Source organism: Elephantulus edwardii, unplaced genomic scaffold (genome assembly GCF_000299155.1).
Source record: "Elephantulus edwardii isolate Elephantulus edwardi_28Jun2011 unplaced genomic scaffold, EleEdw1.0 scaffold00291, whole genome shotgun sequence".
Lineage (NCBI taxonomy): Eukaryota > Metazoa > Chordata > Mammalia > Macroscelidea > Macroscelididae > Elephantulus > Elephantulus edwardii.
Window position 1 is genome coordinate 1,273,980 of NW_006400041.1, and position 20,441 is coordinate 1,294,420.

Consider the following 20,441-nt stretch of genomic DNA (forward strand, 5'->3'; position numbering starts at 1 on the left):
ATTTGGAGAGGAAAGATACTCGAATAAGAATAAGCAAAACACTTCTGAGAAACAAAAACAAAGTGGGAGGCACAGCACTCCCTGACCTCAAGCTTCATCTGACATATTTTTGGGCATGTTACAAGGAGGGACCAGTCCTTGGAGAGAGACATCAGCTTGGAAGGATGGGGGGACAGTGCAAGAGAGGAAGAACCTTGATGAGATGCATTGACTCAGTGACTGGGGTAATGGGGGTAGGTGTATCAGAGACAATAAGATGACTCAATATAGAGCGGGATTCAGAGCTGTTGTATTCAGGGTCACTATGAGTCACAAGGGACTTGATGGAACAGAACAACAACCATCACCACCACCTTTCCCTTGCATAATACCTTTTTCCAAAGATTGGCCCCTCCTGACAGCATACCCAAGTAAATGAGGCAGTTTCACTATCCTTGCCTCAAAGGAGCACTCTGATTGCACTTCCTCCAAGACAGCTTATTTGTTCTTTTGATCGTCTATAGAATACTCAGTACTTCTCTCTAATACCTCAATTCAAAGGCATTGATTCTTTTGTCATTCTTAATAATTTCCCAACTTCCAGGTACACAGGAAGGAAGTGAAAAGACAGAAGATTTCAAGGGCCATTTGAGATTCAAAGAAAATACTATAATGGGATGTGCAAAGAGCTGTAGTTAAAAAAAATCAAAAGGGAAGAATATGCTCAGCATTTCTCAAACTGAAGGTAAAGAACAATTTAAGCCTTGAGTTGCAATTCTGAGAGATTCTAGGGACAAAATCTTGAATGATACAAGAGACTTTCAAAGAAGATTGAAGAAATACACAGAGTCACTGTATCAGACAGAACTGACAGGCATGGAACTATTTCATGAAGTAGCACATGATCAAGAACCAGTAGTAATTAAGGAAAACTTCAAACTGCACTAAAGACACTGGTAAAAAATTAAGACCCCCAGGAGTTGATGGAATACCAATTTCTTCACCGATACCACAATTTTAAAAAAGCATTAATTATTTTTTGGTCTTCCTGAGTCATTGCCCAAATTCCACATGCATATGAGGAAACTGAAGGCATTTTGGTGGCCTGTGGTAGGAAGCTGTGCTACAATCCCAAAGGTATATAGTTCTTATCCACCAGTTGCTCCTCAGGAGAAGGATGGGTAATCTCCTCCTGTATAATTTACTGCCTCTGAAAACCCATTAGAGGCTCAGCTGGGAGCTGGTTTCGACTCCATCGTAAACAACAACAATGGTTTGGGGCAGGCACACCTTTGTCCTTAAAGTGACATCCTGGTACTTTAGTACTTTAAAGGGGTCCTTGACAGCAGATTTGCCCTATGTAGTAAGTCTTTTGATTGCTTGACTGTTGTTACCTCCGATAAATGTTGATTGTGAACCTGAGTAAAATAAATTCCTAAACGACTTCAATCTTTTCTTCATTTTTCATGATATTGTTTATGGTCCATTTGTAACAGTTTTTGTTCTCTTTACGTTGAGATGTTGTCCATACTTCAGCAAGTGCTTCAAGTCCTCTTCACTTTCAGCAAGCAAAGTTGTGTCATCTGCCTAGCAAAGCTGAGTCTTCCTCTATTCTTCATGCCTGTTCTTCTTTATATAGTAAAGTTTCTTGATAATTTGCTCAGCACACAGGTTGAATGGCCTAGAAAGCACCACTTGTCCTGCTTCATTTGGCTGTGGCTTCTCCTGAGATCCAGGGGAAAAGAACTGTGAAATTCCCAGAAGAGCAACTATCTACTGGAGGTAATGCTTGATGAACACCAAAGTGACAGAGGAAAGAAAGCATAAGTAAACAGGTAAAAATATGCATAATATGTGAATTGTGCATTAATGGTTATCTGTTAATAAGGACTAGTTGTGGAGAGGCAGGAGCTCTGGTGGCACAGTGACTAAGCACTTAACAGATAACTGAAAGTCTGCCATCTGAACCTACCAGCCATTTTGAGAAGAAACACGTGGCAGTCTGTTTCCTAAGAGCTTTCCAGCCTCATAAACCCTTGGGACAATCCTACTGTCTCACAGGATCACCAACAGCCAGAACTGACTCGTTAGCAGTGGGGTTTGGGTTGGGGCGAGGATTTGCTTTCCTCTTTTATACTGTAGGGAGCTCTGGTAGCCTTTTTATACAGTATCTTTTTCTTCAGTCTTTGCATTTCTCAGACTTGGACATATATTACTTTTAAAATAACAACAGAGGTGACCTGAACAGCAAAATTGTAGACTATTTCTTTGTCTTGTTTTTGTTATAAGAAAATCAACTTTATAAATATTAGCTGGAAGGAAAACAGAAAGAAGACAAGCAGAGAAGACAAACAAGCAGTGACAGAAAAGAAAGCGACCACAAAACAGGGCCCATCCAAGGCAGCTATCACAAAACAGGATCCCATTCAAGACAGCCCCCAAGTCCCAGGCCTCAGCACACAGGAGCCCCGAGGACAAAAGGAGAAGCATGCTCACTAAGTGTGGGGGAGCAAAGTGTCCCAAGACCCTGGGCACGAGTCTGAAGCAGATTTGTTCTGGGAACTGCATTTCTCACCCACTTTCAAAAAATCTAAAGAATGTACTGGCCAGGGTATTTTATTATATTCCCTCTTCCTACACACATACTGTAAAAGCAGATACAAATGAAATAGGTGGGCAGAAGATGCACAATATTGTTCTGAGTGCTAGTAGAGAAGAATCTACAGGGTTCTATGGCACCGTTTCCTACTTGGGAATGACTGGTACTGAGTTAATGGCCAGCTCTAGACTGCCTCAGAGAAAACATGTTAAACAAACACGAAGTAATATCTTTCAAACAATTAGTTGCACAAGAACATGTTTACTTTCAAAATGAAATCTTGCCACATACACACAAAAGAACTATTAGAGCTAATAAACAAGTTCAGCAAGTCTTAGCCTGGGTCCTTGAGAGATACAAAACCAATGAGAGAGAAAGAGAGACAAGAGAGACACAGAGAGAGATGAGAGAGAGACAGAGAGAGAGAGACGGGTGTGGGGGAGAGATATTTATCTCAAAGAAAGGGGTCACATACTGTTAGAAGCTGGCGAGCCCAGGTGTCTGAGCAGACATCAGGACAGGGGGTTCTACTGACTCACAGTTATTGAGGCTGACAAACCCAGGGTCAGGTAAGATGATAAACTGCTGGCTTCATAGGTTGACAAACCAAAGTTAGCAAGTAAGGCAAGCCATTAGTTTAACTGATTTGTGTCCAAAGAACCAGAGTTCAGATTTCAGATCCAGCAAAAGCAAGAGATGTCCATATATACTTGATGTAAGCCACATACCCAAAGAAATTGCTTTTCAACTGATTGACTCTACTCGTCATGAAATAAATTACCTTAAGTAAGGTGGAGCTTTGGTGGCTGAGTGGTAAGAAGCTGTTGCAATCTAGAAGGCACACAGTTCAAATCCACTGGTTGCTTCACAGGAGAAGGATGGACAATCTCCTCCCATGTGATTATTGCCTCTGAAAAGCCACCAGAGGGTCAGCTATGGGTCAGTTCTGACTCAACGGTACACAACAACAAGGTATCATTAAGGAAAGGATTGTATCAGATGTTTATGATTATATTACATTGGATGCCATCAAGGGAATGACCACATCTTAACAGTCAAACCAGGGATCAAAGGCAACCACACTGGCACAGCTATAACCCTGACACCTTCTCTTTCCCTTGAAGACAACCCACTCTTCCCACTTCCTTGTCTTTGGTTCCACTACCCATGGCCATTGCTGCACACCCAAATCCTTCCTTCAGGCTACAAACCAGTGATCTACATTCACAGTGTGGCTGTTTCTAAATGGCACGAGTTACTAAGAAAAGCTTTCACACACACATCTGTGTTCCAGCATGTGGCAGACTCTGCCAGCTGCCAACCCCAGCACTTCCCTCTCCTTCTTCCTTGCTAAGTAAATCTGGGCTTTGTTCAGGTGTCTGCTCAGAGAAAGTGGGTCCACCCAGGTGGATGAACAAAGTCATTTCTGAGGGTGGTTACTGGAACAATCAGAGTGCTAAGTCACTGGCTACAAATAGATTCTGACTTTTTAAGCAGAAAACAACCTTATTAAGTGTCAGAAGTCAATTCACCATAAAGCTAAAGATGCTTGCACTCCTTTGCTCCTCACGTGCTCAGCCCCGGTGAGCAGCCTGGGTTACGGAGGGAAGCCACATCACATCAGGAAGCATTCACAGATATCCTAAGGAGATCTCAGAGAGAGGACCCTGACTCTCCCGGGGGCTAGTATGTGGTATCATTTACTCTATAATGAATAATGTTCACTGTCATATTTCAGTCTCCATGTAGTCAATGACCCAGAGGTTAGAATTACAAAGCTTTGAAACAGTTATTATGATTATTTTCCAGGTGGCAAAGACAATATGCTCAATCCTGAATGCATAAATAGTAAATGTCAATAGAGAAGCCAAAACTATTGAAAAGAAAACTTATACAGATACCACAACCCTAAAAGTGGAAATACCTGAAAGGAAAGCAGTATTTTGGAGGGTCTACTGACTGTGTGGATCATAACAAACTGTGGCTGACTCTGAGAAGAATGGGAATCCCAGAACACTTGAACGTTCTAATGTGAAACCTATACTTGGACCAGGAGGCAGTAGTCAGAACAGAGCAAGGGAACATTGTTGCATGGTTCAAAATTGGGAAAGGCATACTCCAGGGATGCATCCTACCTCCATACCTTTTCAACCTATATGCAGAACAGATTATCCGGGAGGCTGGGCTCTATGAGGAGAAATGTGGGGTCAAGATTGGTGGATGATTTATCAACAATCTGCATTATGCAGATGACACAACCCTGCTTGCTAAAACTGAAGAAGACCTGAAGCACCTGCTGCAGAGGGTCCAGAACTGCAGCCTCCAATATGGATTGAGGCTCAATGTCAAGAAGACAAAGATTCTCACCACTGGACCAATCGGCAGCATCAGGATGGATGGTGAAGAGATTGAGATTGTACACAGCTTTAGTCTGCTTGGCTCCATAGTCAACAGTCTTGGCACCAGCAGCCAGGAAATCAAAAGGTGCATTGCCATGGGAAAGTCTGCTGTTAGGGACCTCTCCAAAGTACTGAAGACCAATGGTGTCTCTCTGGAGACTAAGGTGCATCTGATACAGGCTTTGGTCTTCCCAATCACTTGTTATGCATCAGAGAGTTGGACAATGACTAGGGAGGACAGAAGGAGAATTGATGCCTTTGAGCTGTGGTGCTGGAGAAGAGTATTGAAAATACCATGGACTGCTAGGAAAACAAACAGATTTGTCCTGGAAAGGGTTAAACCGGGTGGCTCCTTGGAGGCAAGGATTCTGAGGCTCCGTCTAACATACTTTGGACATGTTATGAGGAGAGACCAGACCTTGGAGAGGGACATCATGCTTGGGAGGGTGGAGGGACAGCGCAGGAGGGGAAGGCCCTCTATGAGGTGGATTGATTCAGTGACTGGGATAATCGGGATGGGAGTGTCAGAGACAGTGCGATTGGCACAGGACAGAGCAGAGTTTAGGGCTGTTGTACATAGGGTCGCTATGAGTCGTAGGCGACTCGACAGCACATAACAACAACAACAACAACAACAACACTTTGGAGAGGCAAGTCTTCTGAGGCTGTAAAGTCCTCAGATACAGGTAGGGGATCCACTGGGCATCAGGCAAGTGGACGGCAAAGGCCCTCCCTCTAAAGCCTGTGACATACTTCCTTCTAATAAGGTCAAGTGGGAGCAATGTCCTGTTTAGAAGGAAAGAAGACTCCTGAGCTACCCTTTCTTGATTCAAACAATGTTTTCCCATGAGAACATGGTGACACGTGGAGCTATGGCAGCCATTTTGCCACCATGAAAGGCAGCAGCAACAGCAAGCTTGAGACCAACCAGAGTTCTGATGCTGCCAATCTGTGGAACATACTTGGGAATCTCTAGCTCTTTTGTCATATGAGGTAATAAATTGAACTTAAGTAGATACTTGTTACAATCAATCCACGTCCCAATAAAATGGTTGTTGTTCGGTGCCTCGAATCAAGCACGGCCCACAGTGACTCTATGAACAACAGAGCTGAAGCCTGTCCTATCCTGTGCCGTCCTCACCATCCCAAACACACCTGAGCCACTGTGGCAGTGCATCTCATTGACAATTCTTTCTTGCACTGGCCTTCCACCTTTCATTGGGTTTCTGAGTTTGTACATTTTAACAGGACTGCCCTTCTTTCTCCCATTGAGTGGGATCTGAACTGCCAGAGACATGCAACCTGGAGTAATCACTTCACAGGTTGCTAGGGACTAACCCCACTGGAGCCCCTCTCTGTGGCAGAGGCCTGACAGTATCAGGTCTTTCCTACACATGATACCAGAGCCCTGATGACACAGTGCAGGTTAGGTTGGTAGTTCAAACCCAGCAGCTGCTCTGAGAAAGAAGAAGGTAGTCTCCTCTGATAAAATGTATACCCTCAGAAACTTGGTAGAGGGTTGCTGTGAATTAGAATCGACTCCAAACGCTGGCTTGTTTTGGCTCCGTCACTGGGGCCAAAAGCTCTTTTAGATAGGAGGCTGCTCTACAGTTGCTGATTTCAATGTACTCAACTGAGTCTGTGATACAATACAGCTTTTGAAAGATAGCACAACTTCTTTTCCCTTCCACAGAATTCCATTTTCTTTGGGATTCCCACAATTTTGCCACTGACTCCTATTGTAATTGCTTATTCCCTGCTGTTAAGTTGCATACTTTCTGAGGGCAGGAACCATTCCTTATTCATCCTTATGTCTAGGATCCACCTCTCTGCCACCTTGAGGGAGCTCTTGGGGCATAGTTCACAGGAAGCTGCACTGCTAATTTAAAGACTGTATGTCTGTGGGCAGTTCAAATCCAGCAGAGGCTCTGTCTGAAGGAGAAAGATGAGCAGCCTGTTGCAATGTACAGCCTCAGACCCTGAGGAAAGGTCTTTACAAACTGGAATCAAGTTGACAGCAATAAGTCTGTCCACAGAAGTTCCTGATAACCAAGAGGTACATGATGTATTTTTCCTGAAAGCATGACTGAACACTCCCTACTGACATGAAGAAAGGGAAGGTTCCAGAACACTGCTCTGCGATCACCGAGGTGCTTTGCCAAAGTGATAGGTGTTGTCTCTCAATCCAGGAAAACCATCCTCTGCACACCCTAAATGCACCAGCAAACTGTGGTTTGCCTCAGCCTGTCATCCTGAGCAAAATCACAGCGGTCCCCTCTGGAAGATCACTTCCTGGGCCCTGCTGGACACGGTGCGCTGGGTGCAGCTCTCCCCTGTTCATGATGCTTGCTGGAATAAATGCGATTGTGTGAGAGTGTAAGACCCTTTGCAGGGTAGTCTGGGAGCAAGGTCAATCACTGCAAACTATCCACAGAAAGATACACATTCTTTCTCACACACATAAATACATACTCATTCACTCTATTTTCACCTAAGGGAAAGGCCAGAAGCTTGAAATGCACACGTCACTGGTACAAGGAGGAGGCCACACAGCCCCGATGGGGACAGTCAGAGCATCTCTTCCTGTTGTGATGTCTTGAGGCACAGGATTGACTTTTCCATCAATGCTGGGTTCCATCTGGCCTTAGAAATGCCTCATGAATTGGCAATGCTTCTGTATTTTGGTAGGTCTGGGACACCTGGCTCTGCCTGAGCTTGGTCTCTGACTCTGTCCTCATCAGCATGATCTCAATCTCAGGAGTGGAATTCCCTAGGTCAGCATCTATCCTGCAAAGCAGAGAAACAACTGTGCTAACATCGGAATGAGGGCCCTCCCGGATGGGGCTCTCAAGGTGCTGTCCCTGAGCAATGTGCCAGACCCTGGGGAGTCATAGCCAGGCAGGCACTTGGGGGCTGCTCTGGGCTCCCAAGTTGGACTGCAACCAGGGAAAGTGGGATGCCCCTTGCCCCTGTGGAGGAGAGGCATACCACTGCATGGTGCAGGAAAGACAAGGGACGCCTGTGTTCTCCCAAAGGGCAGGCATCTGCAGAGGAGGCTGCAGACGAGCCAAAGGGCAGCCTGGGCTGCAGGACAAAGGTTACAAAAAGGGAGAAGCTGCTGAGACTGGTGCTAATCACGAGACTAGATGGTGTTTAGAGGGGTGCCTGGCAGGGGAGTGGGGTGTGGAGGGGTGAGGAGAGAAGAAGGCTGGAACACTCTCGTTTGACAGATGGACTCCCAGCTCAGCCAATTCCTGAAGCAGGGGAGGCAAAAGAGCAGAACTTGAAGGGAAGCAATGTGTATACCCCAGGTCTGTAACTTTGGCCTGAGACAGCTGCATGCTTCTGTGCTTCATGGGGGGGCAGACCAAGGTGGGTCTGGGCACCACTAATGCCTCTCGCTGTCTGCTGCAGGCAATTTTGATGGGTTATATGATATTTGGTGCCAAAGTGTCTAGGTTCAGGTACTGAATGATGACAGCCTGTGAAGGCTGCAACCACAGAGGGGAGTGAATTGAGAAGCACAACTCCTCGCCCTGCCAAATGCCATGATGAAGGCACCAGCTGGAGGCTGTCATTCCGTCCAGGTCAAACCCTGGGGCTCCACTGGGCTCTCACGGCAGGAGCCTGGCAGCTTTGGGGTCCTTTCCTTGTGATTTTAGGGCAAGGAGCTTCTCTGATTTGATTGTTGTATCTTTAGAACCCTCCTCAAGAAAACTGGGACACCCAGAAAGAACTTGGGAGTATGCTGTCCAGTTGAACTCAGAGACAGCATCAGTCTAGTCCAGCTTTTCCAGGCTGACACCCTTGATACCCATGGCCCATGAGATTAGCCACTTGGCGGTCTGGATCTGAGGCCTCATCAAGGTGCCCAAGAGCCTGCTGGGTCAGCTTTTCCGCAAGGCTGGAGCCAGAGCTGTAGATGCCCGCTGCTGCCCCAGCCTCACAGGCACTTCCCAAGTGCTGGGTTCCTGGGGGAGAGGCCCATGCTACACAAGCTTGCAAGCCTGGATACAGAGTGCCAGGTCACTCACATTACCATACTGACCAGGCGGACGAAAGAGTCTGTCCACGCTGAGATCCCACAGGAGACTAAAGGCTTCTGAAGAAGTTTCTGGAGGCCATGTCAGCAGCTAGAATGAGGAAACGTGGGTTAGCCAATCAGTCCTGTGGAGTTACTGTAGCCAACCTCTTCAGAGTTCACCTGGGGTTAGTCAGCATACACCGTCGCATTTAATCCTCACAAATTGAGGGAGTAGAAGGGTGACATTATCATACTCAATTTATAGATTAAACTAAGCTCAGAGATGTCAAGCCACTTGCCAAAGATCACACAGCTACTAAAAAAAAGCAACCAAGTCAGGATGTAAACCCAGGTCAGTGTGACATGAAACCATGTTTGTTTCCTCCTTCTCCACCTGTGTCCCAGGTGGGAGTATTAGTCCTGCCCCGCACTTCCTGTGGTCACAGTCGAACCCCAGGGCTGGGCCAGTGGAGGAGAGGAGGAGCTCGAGAGCACAGACCCAGCCAGCCAGCCCCTCTGTGAGCCCTGTATTGTTGCCAGGGTAGTGCCTGACTTTACTGTCATCTGAGACTACCCATTCTGGGAGGTCTCCAGGACAGAGCCCATGTCCTCATGCAGTTTAGAGGTTCATCCACCTGATTCAAAATCACTGGGGTCTTTTTTGGGACATCCTTCCAGTGTGGGTTTAGCATCTGGGGGATAGGAAAGAACCAACCCTTCCTACTAGTGCTGTCCATGGGATGAGGGAGGTCTTAGAGCAAGGCCGTGAAGTTCGGCAGTGACACTTGCCGTGTTCAGTCACCTGATAGAACAGCATACTGGCCAGGCCGATCACCCTGCTTCCTACTGGGGCTGGAATACAGGGAAGCTACTGACCAAAGCTTGGGGTGGCAAATGTACTGCTAGACACCCCCTTTGGGGACTGAGGCTCTCATGGCTGTCCCCCCTCCCCCTGCCCCGGCCCTGCCTCACAGCCTGATAATGCTCTGGCCCTCTCTGGCCTTTGTCCTTGGAAGTAGAGAAGGGTCCTGCCCAAGGTGACGGGCTCCCTCCAGGTGCAGACTCACAGAAGAGCCTCCCCCTCCCCCACCCCCGCCCTACTGAAGTCACACAGACTCAGGCACATCAAAATCCTTGTGTTGTTTCCACAGCTGTGAATCGTTTTGGGAAGTGAATGCCTCTGTTCTGAAGAGGGGACAGTGGACTCAAACTGTTGTCCTTTCAGTCAGGAGTTCAACTCGTAATCTACTACACAACCAGGGCTCCCTCAAGCAGACACTGCACCTGACAAGAGGTCCAAAGGCCTGGACATCTTGCCTTAATCTCAAACAACCTTAAATGTTTCAATGTCTGCTACAGAATGAATGGAAGAAAAAGCAATAAACGTGTTGTCATCAGGATTCTGAACTGGCTTGTTTGGTACTTCCCTTTGCTGAGAATGTGCTTTTCTGACACAGGTATACAGAACTGGACTCAGGGATCTTGTAAAAAACGTGCATTCTGATTTAATGTTATCTCGGGTTGGGGCTGGGAGACAAATTCTTGGCCTGGAAATTAAATTCAAATTTGCAAGGAAACCAAATCCGGGACGTGGCCACTCCAGGGAAGGCAGGTGTCAGCTTCCTCCCTCCTTCCTCCATTCCAGAGGCAGACACGGGGCAGTATGGCTCCTGAGTTCCTCCAGCCAAGTGGACCGCGAGCTGATATGGCAGCAGTCCTGGGGAAAGGAGGGACTTTGGTTCCCTCCTGAAGAATGAACTGAAAACTGTGTGCTGCATCACTCTGTCCATAAGGTGACCAGGCCCTCAGCAGAACTGTGAGGGGAGCCATGAGAACAAAGCAGATTTCAGGGCTGTTCAGTGGGACTACAGGCCCCAGTTAGCAAACTGAAGCACAGAGGTGAACAACCAGTAACTCACCCCAGCTCACACACAGCTAGTAAGTGGCATAATTCAAACTTGGTCATCTGACCTCAGAACTCGATCCACCCCTGACACCTGTCATCTACAGAGGGGTGGAGTTGGGAGGGGAGAGGAGGAATCAGTCCCCAGAACCACATGGAGACCATCCAACAAAGAAGGCATCCATACTGTGTCAGGGTCACACAAGGACACTGTGGGCGATGTCTTGGAAGGCGTGGTGTGCCTCCCAAAGCCCGATTGTGCATTTTGTCATGGACTGTGCTAGGAGCGAAGCTTGCTGCTGGGGCCCAAGAATAATGGCAGCAGTGTTACCCATGCCCACCCGGGATGGGAGTGGGGGCAGGAGCAAGAGTCGTACAAGGGCTGCAGAGCTGAGTCTTCCTCAGGCCAGGGAGGAGCAGCAGGCAAGGCCCTGCAAAGGAGCAGGGAACACTGGAGGTCTCTTTTCCTGGAAGACAGCCAGCCAGCCAAAGTTGTCCTGGAACAGTCCACCTCAGAAGGGGTTCTAATTTACAGCTGAGTTCTAGGCTTCAACTGGCAGGAATAGGCCTGCCAGGACATGTGACCTGTTGTCCCCAGTCTGGGATGGTCCTGGGTGTGCCTTGGCTGGCATCCCCCAGGCCCTGCGCTCAGATCACAGCGCTTGATGTCAGGCAGGCCAGACAACTTGTACATAAAGCCCCATACAGAGTAAGTACTCCTCCAAAGCAAAGATTGTCAGCAGCAATCACAGTGGAATAAACTGGGGCAAATGGTGCAGCCACTGTAGGCTTTTCTAGCCACCCTTCAAGTACACACACAGCTCTAAATGTATGAGGTTCTCATACCTCCATAACAGAGTCCTGGTGGTCAGTGGTAAGGAATTGTGATGGCAATCCAAAGACACCTGGTTCAAATCCACCAGCTGCTTCAAGGGAGAAAGATGGGCAGTCTCCTCCTGTGCAATTTACTGTTTCTGAAAACTCGCTGGAGGGTCCGCTGGAGGGTTTAGATGGCACTTAACAACAGTGACTACAGACTACAGCACTGCAGGGCTGCTGGGACCCCAAGTAACCCCTTTTTACAGAATGAGGCTCAGGGGCCAGATAGGTGCATAAGAGATGCTTTGACACACAAAGACACCACTTACCGAACAACACGGATGAGATCATTGAGGGATCAGACCACAAGGCCCCTGGAGCACCAGGCCCCTTAGGAAAGTGAGACAGGGCTTCTCATGGCACCAGCGAAACCCTGCAGACAACATGCTCCAGGGAGAAAACAGAGGCTTCTGGCCCTGCGTTTAACTCTGTGAGCCCCCAGCAAGTGCTAGTGTTCAGTGCCACCCCTCCTCTTAGCCTGGGACAGGTACCCCAGGCAGCAAGTGCCGAGCCCTTTCCGCGTGCCACAGCCACCTCTAGGGCTATCAGGACGGAACGCTCCGCCACCTAGTGGCAGATCCTCGGTCCTTACCTGGAACAGCCACTGGAGCAGGGCGATTGGGCAGATTGGTGTATTCAGGTAGAGGTTGCTCAGGAGGCCCCTGTGCAGGAAGGAGAGCTGCTGGGTTGGTGAGGAGCTGAGGAGGTAAAGGAGGCGAGGTTAGGGATGGCTGTGGGTCCCGCCAAGTGGCATCCATGCTTAGAGGCTGACCCGCTCAGACGAGGCACACCTTAAGCGAGATGCTATAAGGTATGTCAGCAATTTACATTTCTGCTTTTAGAGGGTCTGAAGCAAGGAGATGCTGAAATAAGCCCCATTTTCAGAACTGGGTGCTTTCCTTTATGCCTTCCAGGAACATATTCAAAAACATCTGAAGCACTGAATTGAGAAACACATTTTGTCTTTTCCATTTGACATGGGAAGGGGTGGGGGTGGGTGGGAGAGGGGGGCTAGTTCTGTACCAGGATTTACCAAAGCCCCTGTGGCAAGCTGAGGAGAGAAGTCAGGAGTCCTGCCTCTTGACTGTGGGCTCTGGGATGTAAAGGGCAGACAGAATTACCACTGGGGCCCAAAGCCAGTGTTCTGGGGTCTGGTTACACAGCATGTCTGTTGAGGACTGTATTTTTCCAAAACAAAGGGGACACCTGAGAAGATGGGAAAATAAAAGAAAGGGGCCCAGAGTGGGGAATTCATGGAAGGAAATAGCAAACTAGGGCTCCAACAGGATTCTTTAAAATCATCTGAGCTGCAACTGTCCCACAGCTGATAGGGAGCGGGCTCAGCCTGCCTGCGCGACCATGGCCAAAAGCCTGCTCTTCCACTCTAACATTTCACTGGGCCTTTGCCCTCTTTTCTAACAAAACGCTCCTGCCACTGAGCTGATGCCAACTCAGAGTAACCGTACAGAAGGCAGAATTGCCCTTAGGGTTTCTAAGGCCGTATCATTATGGTGGTGCCAGGGGTATCACTGTTGACGTCAGGTAGATCGTGGCTGAAAGCAGAGAATATCAGAAGAGTGTTTACTTGTTCATGAAAAGGATTTCATCGTGAGGATCCTAACAAATTATGGCTAACATTAATAAGAATGGGAGTTCTACAACTCTTAATTGTGTTCATGTGAAACCTGTACTTAGACCAAGAAATTGTTGCCTGAAAAGACAAAGGGATACTACATAGTTTAAAATAAGAATGTATGTATGTCAAAGCTGTAACTTTCCTCCAAACTTATCAATCTATGTGCTGAGCAAATAATTTGAGAAGCTAGACTATATAAAGAATGTGGCATGGAGATTGGCATTATGGAGATGATACAATCTTGCTTTGTTAAAGTGAAGAAGACCTGAAGCACCTGGTGCAGAAATGAAAAACTCTAGCCTTCCACACCAAGGAAACAATAATCTTCACCACTAGAGCAAGAGGCAACATCATGATAGAAGGCAGAAAGATTGAAGCTATCAACAACTTCATTTTATTTGGATCCATAAACAATATTCATGGTAATGGCTGTTGTTGTTGTTGTTATGTGCCGTCGAGTCATTTGCGACTCATAGCAACCCTATGCACAACAGCCCTAAACCCTGCTCTATCCTGTGCCAATCGCGCTGCCTCTGACACACCCATCCTGATTACCCCAGTCACTGAATCAATCCATCTCATAGAGGGTCTTCCCCTCTTGTGCTGTCCCTCCACCCTCCCAAGCATGATGTCCCTCTTCAAGGACCTGTCCCTCCTTGCAACATGCTCAAAGTATGTCAGACAAAGCCCCAGAATCCTTGTCTCCAAGTAGTAGCCTGGTTTAACCCTCTCCAGGATGAATCTGTTTTCTTGGCAGTCCATGGTACAATTCAATACTCTTCTCCAGCACCACAGCTCAAAGGCATCAATTCTCCTTCTGTCCTCCCTAGTCATTGTCTAACTCTCTGATGCATAACAAGTGATTGCAAAGACCATGGCCTGTATCAGGCGCACCTTAGTCTCCAGAGAGACACCGCTGCTCTTGAGTACTTTAGAAAGGTCCCTAACCGCAGACTTTCCCATCGCAATACGTTTTTTGATTTCCTGACTGCTGGTGCCAAGAGTGTTGACCGTGGAGCTGAGCAAACGGAAGCTGTGAACAATCTCAATCTCTTCACCATCCATCCTGATGCTGTCAATTGGTCCAGTGGTGAGAATCTTTGTCTTCTTGACATTGAGCCTCAGTCCATACTGAAGGCTGCAGTCCTTGACCCTCTGCAGCAAGTGCATCAAGTCCTCCTCAGTTTCAGCAAGCAGGGTTGTGTCATCTGCATAACGCAGAATGTTAATAGATCTTCCACCAATCCTGATGCCACAATTCTCCTCATAGAGCCCAGCCTCCCGGATAATCTGCTCTGCATACAGGTTGAAAAGGTATGGAGACAGGATGCATCCCTGGCGTACACCCTTCCCAATTTTGAATCATGCAGTGTTACCCTGCTCTGTTCTGACGACTGCCTCCTGGTCCAAGTATAGGTTTCGCATTAGCACGATTGAATGTTCTGGGATGGCAGTAAAAAAAAATTTAAAAAATGTGCTGGATTGGGGAAATCTGCTGTTAAGAACATCTCCAAAATTCTAAAGAGCAATGATGTCAGTTTTTAGGCTAAGGGGAACCTGTTCCAAGTGATGGTGTTTTCAAGAACTTCCTAAGCATTTGAAATTTGGACAATGACTAAGGATGACAGAAGAATTGATGCTTTTGAGCTGTGGTGCTGGGGAAGAGTACTGAATATTGCATGCGCTGTCAAAAGAACAAACAGATATGTCTTAAAGGAAGAGCAGTAAGAGTGCTCCTTAGAGGCAAGAATTGTGAAATTTTGTCCCATTTACTTTGGGCATATTTTCAGGAGGAACCAATCCCTGGAGAAAGACATCATGCTGAGTATGGTGGAGGGTCAGCAAAGAAAGGAGGACCCTCAATCAAATGTACAACACTGGTTCCAACAATGGGTTGAGCAGGATGGAGATCATGAACATGGCATGCTCATGGTAAGGTTCAGATCTGTGCTTCAAAGGGCTGCTATGCGCTGTATCAATTTGATAGCACCCGATAACAGCATTCTTGTTCCTAAGGAACATTGTTACATGGGTTTGAACCACTGGCTTTCCAGATAGCAGCTGGACTCTTAATTATTAATTATATCACCAGGGTCCTTTCCTTCTAACATGGACTCTTATACTGTTAAAAACAAAAGAGAAAGAAAGAAGCAGAGAAAAACAAAGGGGAAAAGCTTTATAGGCATGGAAACACTGTAGAACTGTTCTACTGTGAAAACAAAAATCAAGCTACTAAAAATTGGCAGAGCATTGTGAATGTAACTGACGTCACTGAATTATATGAATAAAAAGGATAAATTGGCAAGTTACCTATTTATACAAATGTCATATATACAAAAATTGGCAAATGTTTACCAATTAAAAGACTTTTTTCAAACTGCTGATATGAAAGGGGCCTTGGTGGAATATGTGACTTTTGAGTTTAAAATTTTGCATGCAGTTCTGGGGTTCTGGGGAAAGGTGAGAGAGCCCCTGGGTGAAGGTAGGGTCTTGTCTGTGTGTTCTGTGAGAGTCCCTGGTGACAGCCCTGGTGAGGGTAGGGTCTTTCCTATGTATGTGTTCTGTGAGAGCCCAGATGAGGGTAGGATCTTCTGCTGCATGTTCTGTGAGAGACCCAGGTGAGGGTAGGGTCTTCCTTGTGTGTTCTGCGAATGCTCTCTGGCTCTCACTCTCCATCTGTCCTGAAGACGATGCATGTGGATGCCAGGAAATGAAAAGGCAGTTTCACGTTCTTTTTAACAGCCAAAGTCATGCAAAGACCAATTCAGATACTATTTAAAGTCATGATACTAGATAGAAATTTCCTGTGAGCCTAACCTATTGCTTCTTTTTTTCTTTTTTTTTTTTAAGGATATCATATTTTATTCTGCCAGGAACAGAGTGCTCCCAACATTTTCCTCGGAGCCAGGCAGCTCCCTGAGTATGTGCAAGCAGTTTACAAACTGTTTTTTTCTTTCTCCCTAAATCATTTAAGTTCAGAGGAGAAAGCGGCTTTGTTCTTGTCAAGTTCACCACTCTAACATATCCCTCTGTTTGTACATGCAAACATACACGCACTCCTGGACTGCTGGCATGTGCCCCTCCCCTCCGCCCCCTGTCCCACGTGCCCACACACACAGATGCCTGTGGGGAGTCGCATTCACAGACTGACCCCTGGAGCATGCACCCAGATGCACACGTGCAGCAACCAGGAAGCAGACAATCTAGGGCAAACAAAGTCTGAGGGGCCTCTAATTGACAGGGATCCTGCCAGCAGCCATGTGGCCAGGAGGCTGGTGCTCCAAGGATTCCAAGGAGACACGCGCACTGGCATTCTGGTCTGAGGGCATCCAGCCAGTTTCTTACTGGGGTAACTGACTGTACAAACCCCTATTGGTCCAGATCAATAATGCATTTCCAACTGTGGCTCTCCTGGAAAAAACACCCTTCCCCATGTCACCTCCTTCCCTCTTCTGCTCTGCCAGGTTCTGGGAGCATTTCCTGCCAGAGAATGGATCTGTTTTTCAGTTCCCTGCTACCGCAGTGAGATTCAGTCTGTAAGTAACTCCAGGAGCAAGTGAGAGGCAGCAAGGATATATCCTTGCTCTCTGGTGAAGTGACTGGCTTTCCAGAAATCCTGTCTAGATGAGATGCAAGAAACCTCCTCTGCAGGCTCAGCTGCAGGCCAAGTGCTTCTGCTCAGCATGAGAGTAGTGTTACTTCACCTGGGCTGAACCAAGTTGTTCCACCTTGTTCAAAGGAAGAAACAAGGTTGACAGTGTAAGGTAACCTTGAGCTTGGCCAAAGGGAGGTAGAAAGGCCTCTCAGGCAGAACATCCCCGTGCATCAGCCACTTCAGGTACAGGATTGGGGTTCCCAGGGTGTCCCCATACTGCACAGTGCAAGGGAGCCACCTGGGGACACAGTCAGGCGAAGAAAGGAGGTTGTGGGTGTGCCTGAACCTCAGCGGCGGTGAATGGCAATTGGACACGGGCTCTCCAGGGACCTGGCAGTCCTGGCTCTTGTTTTGCCACAAGGGACCTCCTCCCAGCAGCACGTGGGTTAGGGAACCAGGAAGGAAAGCAGTGCAAGGAAGAGGGTGGTACAGGTCCAAATGCCCTGGCTTGTAGGATCACCAAAATCACCCAAGATTTTTTTGAAAGTCCACATCAGGTTAAAGAAACCAAGAACACTGAGAAGGGGGTCTAGGTGGGAGCCGTTTCCTGCAGCAAAGCGGAGGCTGAGTGTCTGGAGTTATCCTGTAAGTAAGAAAAGGGAGGGGCAGAGCTCCACCAGCACTGGATGCCCAGCAGGTCCAGCTGTCAGCCCTCAGCCCCCATCCTGTCAGCAGAGGGAGGAGCCACTGAGACACTGGCCTTAGCTTGGAGAGGGGACAGGAGCAGTCACAGTCAGATTGTTAATCCCCCGCCAGGACCACAATGACAAGAGGCAGATAGATGTCAGCTTCTACTCTCCTCTCCCATGGGAAGAGGAAGGGAGGAAATGTAGTAAAAAAGGGAACATACAGGATAAATACAAAATCAAAGGTGGGCCCAGCTTGGTTCAGTGGGCTAGGCTCTCACTTCTGCTGTGGAGCCTCAGCCTTCTACTCACAATGTCTGGTCCTGATGATGTCCAAATAGAATCTTCTAGCCTTTGTCTCCTTATCTATATTGTGTGCAGCCAGCCACCCAGTGGGCATAGCCTCCAAGTATCTCCAGAATTCTGAATGATGGCAGAAGGTAAACTTCTAGTGTGGTTATTTATTTATATAGGATCCTACTCAAATGGTCTAAAGAAAATGCCCAAGCATAACAGAAACAAAGGTCAAGGCTTTTACTACTGCTCATCTTCCCCCCTCCCCCGTGTTTAAAGCACCCCACCTTGTTCAAAGGTGTAGGAGAACCACCACCTTCAGAGCCCTGGGGACTGTAGGCAAAAGTCAACACAACACTTTCAGGGCCAGCTCAGCCCTGCTCACCTGCCCCCGAGGCTGGATTTGTTTCACTCTTGCTTCAAGGTTGGGATGCCAGGAAGAGGAGGAGCTCCCTTGTGGCAAACAAGAGCCAGGACTTCCAGGTCCCTGGAGAGCCTGTGTCCAATCGCCATTCACCTCCGCTGAGGTTCAGGCACACCCACAACCTCCTTTCTTCGCCTGGCTGTGTCCCCAGGTGGCTCCCTTGCGCTGTGCAGTATGGGGACACCCTGGGTACCCCCAGTCCTGTACCTGAAGTGGCTGGGGCACGGGGAATGTGTGTGATCAGAAGCTCCCACGCGCAGGCCTGTCTGCATTTCGGCAGGGATCTTTACTTAGCGGGCAACTTCTCCTCTTAGGCAGCTTTGCAGCCAGAGCTTGGCCTTAGGGCTTCATAGAAGCCAAAGACCTGATGCTTTTCTACTCAGGAGACCTGGATTTACTTTATAATTGCTGGAGCGAGCAAGAGTAAGTTCAGCCACCAGTACTGGCAGGAATGGTCAAGAACACATTAGACTTTGGCCTCATGAAACATGCAATCCACAGTCAACGCGAGCCTTGAATGTGAGCTCTAGCACAAGCCTGCTTGCAGAGAACCTGCACAGCTCCACTTCTGAGAAAAGGCTTCTGCAGCTCTGCAGGCCACGCTGCTTCTGCTCTGGGGTCTGAGACAAATTTAGCTGGCCTCATCTGGGCCAAGATATTACACTTTGTACAATGGGGAGATATTTTCCCTCTCTCAGAAGGGTAAAGAGAAATGAATCTGCTTCAAGGGGTGACTGAAACATGCACACAAACAAAACTAGAGTCCCTTCTTTTTTTTTCTCTCTCTCATGAGAAAAATACCACTTGTTTTACTGTACAGAATCTGGAAAGTAAACATTACCTACTAGCTCACAAAGTGTTAATTTTTTGTAGGACAAGAAATTGCATTGCCTTCTTTTTTTTTTTAAAAAAGAGATCAAATAGCCTTTACTTTATCTTCAAAGTTTGTGTCTCACATGGACCATAAAAGGATAATTATCCAGTATCTCCCACTCCTGTGTTTGGACTTGAAGTCCCTGGTTCAGACAGGAAACAAAATTCTGACCTTCAGAAAGTTACAGGTGCCCTTCCCCCTGCCTAGCAGGAATCAGACCTCTCACATATGCAGCCAGGCAGAGATTCCTCCAGAAAGCAGCACAGAGACTCTGGGGGGCAGGCAGTGTCTGTTCATGGCCATATTTCTAGGAGGAGGGTCTGGACTTCTCACTCCAGGGAAGCTGGGCAGCCACCTGGCCCCATTTGGCACAGGCACTCTGATCACAGGTCACACTGCTCCACAGGTCATCTCTTTTGTCAAAGCTCCCTCCCTTCCATCAAGCCTGGGGCAGAAATGTGTTTTGGGCCCAACCAGAGGCCAAAGCAGTGCAAGAAGACCCCTTCCTTCCTCCCCTACCCTTCCTTCCAGCTCAGCCTCTGTCTCTCCACCTCCCAAATGCACTTTCTCAGTCTTCTTTTCCTAATCTGCCTCCCTTTGGTTTGGCTTCTCTAAGCTCTAGTACAATTTTTAGAGTCCCATCTGACATCCATTTTGGTCTTTTCTTTCTCTGTCTTTATAATGACCTTTTGCTTTCTTTATGGATGACAGTCTTGAAATCATCTCACAACTCATCTGGTCTTTGGTCACTAGTGTTTAATACATCAAACCTATTTTTGAGATTGTTTTTAAATTCATGTGGGATAGACTCAAAGTTTTATTTTTCTTTTTGTTGAGTGTTTTCATTTTCTTCAGCTTCACTTTGAACTTACATATCAGTAACCAACGATCTGTTTCACAGTCAGCACCTGGCCTGGTTTTGACTGGTCTTGACTTCTCCTGGTTTTGACTGTTCTTGACTTCTCCATTACTCTTTCCACAGAGGTAGTCAATCTGATTCTCGGGTAGCCCATCAGGTGATGTCCATGTGTATGGTCACCATTTGTTTTTTTAAAAGGTTGTTGTTGTTATGTGCCATCGAGTCGTTTCCGACTCATAGCGACCCTATGCACAACAGCTCTAAACCCTGCTCTATCCTGCGCCAACCGC